The sequence below is a fragment of the Juglans regia genome, chromosome 6, assembly GCF_001411555.2.
Source record: "Juglans regia cultivar Chandler chromosome 6, Walnut 2.0, whole genome shotgun sequence".
NCBI classification, from domain to species: Eukaryota; Viridiplantae; Streptophyta; class Magnoliopsida; order Fagales; family Juglandaceae; genus Juglans; species Juglans regia.
The window spans coordinates 37,607,100-37,616,523 of NC_049906.1; positions in this window are offsets into that span (position 1 = coordinate 37,607,100).

Here is a 9,424-nt window from a genome sequence, read left to right on the forward strand (position 1 = left end):
GGAAGAACCCATGTGCTTAGAGTTGAGGATAAAAGAAAGAAAAAAAAAAAAAAAAAATACTTGCAGGAAATAGCGTTAGCTTTTCCTGGCTCTGTATACCATAAAGAAAGTAAAGAACAGATCAAATAAAGTGAATATGTTTTTCCTTGAATAGAGATGAGTACAGCAGGGGTTTAAATACCCAAAGTCATGCGTACAAGCCTTAGAGAAGGAAAGTATAAAGAAAGCAAGTTGACTTCCTAATATGGAATTATTTAGCTAACGGTCCACTTCCTAATATAGCAGACTCTGTTCTTAGGGGCAGAGTTGATTGAGGTTCTCTTGTGATGGCATCTTGGTTTCCTTTATTAGACGTTATTCCATGCGGGATTTCAGGCGTTGTCCCATGCATGACCGCAGGCGTGAGTTGTCTGTTATCAATACCAAACATCTACTTTTCATCCACACACTCATCCCGTATCCCCCACTGAAAATGCCCTCATTGCTCTCAATATTTCTGCCCAAATCAATGAAAAACTGACACCATCCACCTTCCCTCAATGGAGAGCACAATTTGAAGCTCTTCTTATAGGCTATGATCTCCTTGACTATGTCACTAGAGTTTCACAGTGCCCCTCCCCTATTGGTACATCTACCACCGACTTGCATAAAATGCACTGGGTTCGTCAGGATAAATTAATCCTAAGTGTTATTCTGGCTTCAACTTCCACCACCATTACCCCTCTCATAGCCATTGCCAAAACCTTCCATGAGGCTTGGAAAAAACTCAACCACATGTATGTCAGTAAATCTAGAACTTGAGCCATGCAACTTAAGGAAGAACTTATATTGATTCAGTGAGGAAATCACTCCATCCCTGATTATTAGCATGCGGTGAAAGCCATTGCCGATGAAATCGCACTCATCGATCATCCAATATCTTATGATGATCTTACCATTTATGTGATACCCAGTATTTTAGCGTATTTTAATGGAATGATTATTTTTAATTAATTTAAATATTGGTTCTCTTGTTTCAAATTTATCGGATTTCTTGTTGGATTTATTTTATGATTTTTAAGTTGTGAAATTTATTATGATGTGCTTTTTTGGTATTAATTATTGTTTTGCATTTAAATTGCTCTTCACTTCAAATTAGTTTAATGTTGGACTTTTAAATTATTGTATTGTCACTACAAGGAGAATCACCTTTACCGGCGATTCACATTTGTTGGCAAAACTAACAAAATCGCCGCCTCTCACCTATCCCAGCGATTTATAAATCGCTGTAAGTTCGCCGGTATTAAATCTCCACTTTTGATCTACTCCAACGGAAGCCAAAAATCGCCAGCAAATATATTTTTTCCCAGCGATATTTATTCGCCGCAAATAGTATATCTATCGCCGCAATTGCACGATGCGATTCAGTTGTTAATCGTTGGGAAATATTAATTCCAGCGATTTAATGTTGTCGCTAAAAGAGCAAACATCGCCGGAAAAGGTCAATCCCAGCGATTTTCTGAAATCGCCACAATTAACTAAATGACTTTGAAATATCTTTTCCGGCGATTAAAACATCGCCGGCATAGATCAATACCAGCGATTTAAACATCGCTGCAATTGAATTTTTGGTTTGTGACCTCAGTTGCGGCGACACAAAATCGCTGGTATTGACCTTTTCCGGCGATGTTTTAATCGCTGGGAAAACAGCTACAGAACACCAAAATCGTTGGTATTGATCTATGCCGGGTCACAAATACCCACTTTTCAACGGAGGCAAACGAAGACCCAAAATTGATAGGGTAGGGCCTAGGGAGGTCGGTGAAGTTAGTGGTGGTGAAGGTTGGCCGTGGGTGGCGGCGTGGGAGGCGGTAGAAGGCCAAAAACACCAAAATCGGCAATGGGGTTGGTTGTGCTTCACTGGTGACGGATCGGAGGTGGGGTTGGGTGCAATGGGTTGCTAGGAAGTCGAGAATGAAGTGGTGAGAAGATGGTGGCCAATGGTGGTGCGACGGCGGCGCAGCGGCGGAAAGAGTGTCGCGGCTTCAATGGGCTCGTGGTGGCTAACGGCGGCGCGAATGGAGCTGAGGTTGGTGGGGTAGGGTCACCGGCGGCTGGGGAAGCTGACGGGCTGGGCGGTGACGGCCACCGCCGTCTCAAGGAGGCGCTGGGTGGTGAAGAAGGAAACGGACGGAGAGAGGGAGGGGGAGCTGGGTCGCGCGCGGGAAGAGAACTGAAGGAGAAATAAGGAAAAAGAAAAGAAAGAGAAAAGAAAGGAGAGGAAAAAAAATGGAGGGAAAAGAGATGAGGTCCAATTCTCATAATTTGGGTCACAAAAATGATCCAACGGAAACGATTTCAAAACCACAAGTTAAATATAATAATTTAAACGTAATGGTAAAGTCAAATTGAAATAATTAAATACCACAGTAATTAAGTAAATATGAAAAAAATTTAAATGCATAACAATAAATAAATATTAAGAAAGCACATAAAAATAATTTTCACCAAATTAAAATCATAAAAATAAACTCATTAAAAATCCAACCAATTTAAAATAAGAGAATAATTTTTTGAATAAAATAAAAGTAATCATTCAATAAAAATATACTAAAATACAGGATGTTACAGCGTGGGTTGAGGGAGAAGAGGGATTGGGAAGGAGAGGGAAAGAAATGAGGGAAATGGTAAGGCGGGTTGTTTAAATTTAATTTCACTTTTCCGGTGATTTTGATTTGACGCTAATAGTATATAATTTACTAGATATGCTCTTGCGGTGAAAATACGGTGAATATTTTCGTTGCAAATAGTCTTTGTTGTTCAATTTGCGACGATATTAAAATCGCTGCAAAAAGTAAAAGTAATTTATTTTCCATCAGTTGAAAAATTGGAGAAGGAAAGCAAGCAGCGACTTAGAAATCGTTGGTAATAATGTTTATTAGTGATATTTTTGTTGCAACGATATTAAAATCGTTGGGAAAGGCCTAAATTTTCTAGAAGACTATTTTCAGCGTTTTTTATTCGCCGCAAAATTAGCTATCATGGAGATTTTCCCATTCGCCACAATTAAAATATGGCTACAGTTTCTGATATCTTTTGCGGCGATAAAAAAATCGCCGCAAAAGATCAAATAATCGCCGCAAATGAGTGAACAGTAATTGCAACATCAGATTTCGTATTCATTACTTTAGATTTCAGCGACGATAAGAGAATCGCCGCAAATAAGGATTAATTGCAGCGATTTTTTTTGCGGCGATAGTAAAATCGCTGGAAAAGGCGTTATTTCTTGTAGTGTGTTAGATTTTTATTATTATTTTATTTTAACTAGTCACTACGTTTAAATTATTTTATTCAACTTACTGTTTTGAAATTCTTTTCGTTGGATCAATTATGTGACCCAAGTTGTGAGGATTGGACCTCATTTCTTTCCCTCACTTTTTCTTTTTCCCTCTTTTTCCTTTTCCTTCTTCGCTTCTTTTTCCCCTGCTTTTTCCTCCCACACGCGAAGCTCTCTGCCCCTCTCTTCCCGTCTGTTTTTTACCACCCACAGCACCATCGTGCACTGCCTGTTGCCGACACCACCCCTCTCATTTTCTTCCCTTCCGGCCAGCAACCTTCCCCCTCCATTTTCAGCTCCTCCCTTGCCACCTTTAGCCTCCACGCATGGCTTCAAGCCGAACGGTCTTTGTGTTCCAGTGCCGTCGTAGCACCACCTTTGGCCACCATTCTTTCACCCCCTCACCAGCAACCTCCCAGTTACCTAACCCACCCTTCCTTAGCCCCGATCTGCCACCCTTGAAGCTCCTCCATCCCCATTCCCAATATGGGTATTTTGGTCTCCAATCGCAGCCCACGCCGCCACCCACAACCAACTACCACCACCACTAGCCTCACCAACACCTCTATGTCCTTCCCTAGTCGTCCCAAGTCTTCGTTTGTCCCTATTCAAATCTAGCATTTTGAGACCCAGGACCATAGTGCATTTTGCACTGTTGCGTGGCTGTGCCGCCACCTCTTGTACTTTCTTGATCCTTCAAAAATTATATTTTAGCACTGTAAGTCATTTTCCAAAGAATTTCTTGACATTTAAATATATTTTTGCACTAACAAATCTTCTACAATCTAGTTGATTGTGCTGGACATTGAGTCCGATGAGTATGGGGGCCGGTTGTATGTGAGGATGGGTTGTTTATTTAATTGAAGTATGTGTGCCTGCATTTATGTTGTGTTTGCCATCTTGGCATTTATTGCATCATTTCATGCATGCTCATGTGTTGTGAATGAAAATTGAGTTTTCATGTGAGAGATGATTTTAGGTATGTTTGAAATGAATGGATTGAACAGCTTGAGAGAGAGGATAAAGAGACTGTAGGGATGGTGGTAAGCAGGGATGGTGGTTGAGTCCCACCTGTGATTCCCGCCTACTGTACACGCGATAGGGATAGTGGTAAGTAGGGATGGTAGTATAGTCCTGCCTACGGTGCATGCGGTAGGGATGGTGGTAGAGTCCCGCTTGTGATTTTCGCCTATCGTGCTTTGATAGGTACCCCTTATGTGGAAAAAAACTGTAAGGATGGTGGTAAGCAGGTATAGTGGTAGAGTCCTGCCTGCGATTCTCACCTACGGTGCACGCGGTAGGGATGGTGGTAAGCAGGGATGGTAGTAGAGTCCTGCCTGTGATTCCCACCTACGATGCATGCAGTAGGGATGGTGGTAATCAGGGATGGTGATAGAGTCCCGCCTGTGATTCTTGCCTACAATGCTTTGATAGGGACCCCTTGTGTGGAAAGGAACTGTAGGGACTAGGGATGGTGGTAAGCAGTGATGATAGTAGAGTCCCCCTATGATTCTCGCCTACAGCCCATGCGATAGGGATGGTAGTAGTCCTGCTTATAATTCCCGCCTACAGCGCGAGCTGTAGAGATAGTGGTAAGCAGGGATGCTGGTAGTCCCGCTTGTGATTCTTGCCTACGGTGCACGTGTTAGGGATAGTGGTAAGCATGGATGGGGGTAAATTCCCACATGTAATTCCCGCCGACAGTGTCCGATAAATGATTATGTTGTCGGTTTATGATTTAATGGTTATGAGCACCATTTTGTTTATGTTTGGGTCATTTCCTGGGAAAATGGTGGATATTATTCATGGCGTATTTTGGGTCAAATAGAATTTTTGGCGTGCGTTGGAAAATAATCATTTTTTAGGAGAATTAGGGTTTTAATTAGGGTTTTGGGTCACAATCATGTTTCGTCATGTGTATGAATTTTTGTTGATTGCATTAATGCATTTATATCTCTTGGGTTTCTTGGTTGATTACTTGTTGAGACTCATAATCTCACGGTATTTGATACCCTGCAGTACCGTTTTATGGTACAGTAGATTTTGATGCAGATGATGTTGATGTAGAGTCTGAGGATTCGGCTTCGTCGGAGAAGTGATTTCAAATCACTTGTTCGTATATTGAGATTTGTCTCTCACTTTTTGGCTATGTATTTGGTTTGTATTATATTTATATTGGATAACTGTATAACTTTTTAAAGGCATTTTATTTTGGAAATATGTATTTAAATTTTGATACTTAGTTGGCTAATTTTTAATTAACCGCTGCGACTTTTGTTGTGCACTTTTGGCATGTTGCACACACTTGAGCACTTATCGTTGGGATGCGTAACCCGTGTTGTCATCATCCCGATGTCACAATTCCTCCGTTTTCGTACGTGGGAGTCAGGGCGTCACACTTTATATCCTTAACGGACTGGGTTATGAGTTTAGTGAAATAGTTGTGCCAGTTCGCTCACGGGAGATGTCCTTAGCCTTCGAACTGTCTCCTTAGCCTTCAAAAAGCTTCACGACATTTTGGTGGGGCATGAAATCTATCTCCGGCGCTTGGAGACTGCAAACCAGCACCTTGTAGCTCTGCAAATTACTCCAACAGCAACAAAAGTAAGAGTTCCTCTGGTGGGTCTCAATTCAATGGCTCGTCTAAGGCAAATGGGCCTTCTCGGTCTCAAGGCCAAACCCGCATCCCTCAAGGCCTTTCAAAAGACAATCGCAGGTACCAAAATGCATCCAATTGGTCCAATCAATGGCGTTACTAGCCCAAGTGCCAACTTTGTTTGAAATCCACCTTACTTTATATAATAGACTTTGATTAAGGAGTGATATCCTCAACAGACCCTACTAACAGGTGCATGTGAAAATGACATTTATGATTTTTTGAACTCACTAGTGGGCCCCTCTTCAAAAATGGTTGTAAATATATATGAACAGACCTCGTTTGATGGGTGGCACAAGCATCTTGTACATCCGTCCTTTAAAGTTGTCCAAACTCTTGTCAATAATTTTTTCCTTCCTGTTATGAATAATAAAATGAACTCTTTATGTTCATCTTGTTTTGTTAATAAAGCCGATCAGCAACCTTTTTGGCCAACAAGTCTTTAAAGTCATATCCCTCTCGATCTTATTTACACTGATGTGTGGGGATCCACTCATTGTATTGGTCTCGATGGTTCTCGTTATTATTTATTTTTTGTTGACCATTACACAAAATATATGTGGTTTTATCCCATAAATGCAAAATCATGTGTTCAGACCATCTTTCCCCAATTCAAAAGCCTTGTTGAGAAACATTTTCAAGCCAAAATTAAAAGTCTCTATTTCGACAATGGTGGCGAATATATCAATCTCAAACCATTTCTCTCTCTCCATGGCATTAGTCATTACACTACTGCCTCTCACACACCTCAACAAAACGGTGTCTCTGAACGTCGTCACCGTCACTTAGTTGAGAGTGGCCTCACCTTACGTGTGTGACCCAAGCCTTGTCCATGCCTCAATGGTGTGTAGCCATGTCTAATGAGCTCACTGCTCTCATGAGACATGGCACTTGGGAGCTAGTTCCTCTTCCAGTAGGCTACAATCCCGTGGGCTGTAAGTGGGTTTTTCGGGTTAAGTGAAAGCATCAAAATCTTCAAAGCTTGACTTGTTGCAAAAGGGTATAATCAAAGACCCAGGATTGATTACACAAAAACCTTTAGTCCCATTGTAAAACCAGCCATCATTCAATCTGTGCTTACTATTGCTGTCATGCAAGGCTGGATTTTAAGACAAATGGATGTTAACAATGCATTTTTAAATGAGGAAATTACTGAGGATGCGTATATGAGTCAACCTCCAAGGTTCAAAGATCCATCCAAATCCAATCATGTGTGCAGGTTACGTAAAGTCATCTATGGTCTTAAACATGCTCCTCGGGCATGATACTCAACCCTTAAGGATGCTCTTCTTCACCTTGGCTTTCATAACTCTAAGGCAGATTCCTCACTATTTATTTATCACAGTGGCTCGATTATCTATTATTTTCTTGTGTATGTGGATGACCTTGTGCTTATAGGAAATGACTCCAGTTTTGTGCACTCTATTAGTAAGCAACTTGGTACTAGATTTTCCTAGAAAGATATGGGCAATCTTCATTAATTTTTGGGCATGGAAGTCATCCCAACTCGTGCAAGTTTATTTTGTCACAACATAAATATGTTCATGACTTGCTGTCCAAAACGAACATGGTTGGTGCTGAGGATGTTTCAACTCCCTTATCTACTAGTACATCTTTAAAACTGGTTGATGGTACCGCTTCTTTTGACAGTACTGAATTTCATCGTGCTATTGGGTGTTTGGAATATTTTTCACTCACTCGTCCTGATATCTCTTTTGTCGTTGACAAATTGTCTCAATTTATGCACAAGCCCACAACCACGCACTGGACAACAGCAAAAAGATTACTTCGATATTTGAAGCTAACTATCTTTCACGGCATTCAGCTTCGAAATGATACCCCTTGGCATCTCACAACGTATTTCGATGCTAATTGGGTTAGAAACATTGATGATCGTACTTCTACCTCGGCTTATATTAGCTTCCTCAATTCCAACCCCATCTCCTGGAGTTCCAAGAAACAACAGACTGTTGCACGCTCCTCTACGGAAGCTGAATACAGATCATTAGCTAATGCAGCCTCGGAAACATTGTGGCTTCTTGGTCTTCTCAATGAATGGAGGTTTCCTCTCAAAGCTCCACCTTCTCTGCTATGTGACAACCTTGGAGCTATTCATCTCAATTTTAATCTCGTTAATCATTCTCGAGTGAAGCACATTCAAATCGACCTTTACTTTGTACACAATCTAGTTCAAAAGGGCACTCTTCATGTCAAACATGTTCATACACAGGACCAGCTTGCAGATTTGCTGACCAAACCCTTGTCTAGACAACACACTGAACTTCTTCAATCCAAGATTGGCCTTATCGATGGAAGCCCTATCTTGCGGAGACGTAGTAAGGAAGATTGCATGATTCCGGCCAAATCAATTGTTCCTGCTCAAGTTAGAATCCAGTTGTTTTCATTTATTGTAAATCCTTTCATTTAGTGTAAATATTATTCTTGCATAATTTCTGCACCCGTATATATGCAGTTGCCAAAATGTAACGCCCCGTACCCGAGGGTCCGGAGAGTTAACTCATGTCACTTAAAAATAATTTTTCTTCCACATAGTACATACTCTAATTTTTCTCTATCGCACAAAATACTCATATATTTACATCACTTACTCTAGAATAACGATTCTAAGACAAGACAAAGTCTTAATATAAACATTAATCTCCCGACAAATCACAACATCAGAACACAACAAGTTTACTGAATGAAAACCATCAATACCCATATAAACCTTCTATACTTAAACCATCATTCTTAACTCTTCTCACCCATGCTCCATATCCTTGATCCTCAACTGAAACATTCAAATCATCTGAAAAATATTGTGGAGATAAGGGGTGAGTTATCAACAACTCAGTAAGCAAAGAACATATACTAGCATGTAAACATGAGCCATTTTCAGAAAGTTTAATATGCAGAAACAAAACATTTTATTTTTATATGCAGATCTCAGAAAACGTGTTATCAGAAAATTAGAGCGACTTTTTAAACATTTCATACTCAAGTCAACAATTCATATTTGAGGATCCATTTCATATTCAAAAACGCTTTGGCATAACATAATTGAACATATTCATCTTATCATATCATATCATATACCATGTTTAACCCCCGTGGTAGGGTTGTGCTATCCCCGGTGGCCAAACCAGGCAGTATCATGTGGTGAACTTCCCATTTTTCAATCTCGGAGCCCCGAGTGTGCACACAGGAAAGAACACGTAAAAAGACCACTTTGTTTCCAAAGTGGGTGCACTCATATCATATCATGGTGGTACCAACCATATCACGTGAACAGTATCATCATATCAGAACCATATTCAGAACAGATAAGTATGCCAAAGTTTTATCATATCCATATCATATCAAAACACGTGCGAAACATATTCATATCATTTCTATTTGATCAAAAACAGATCCAAATCATTTCATATCACATGCATAAAATTTCAATGATA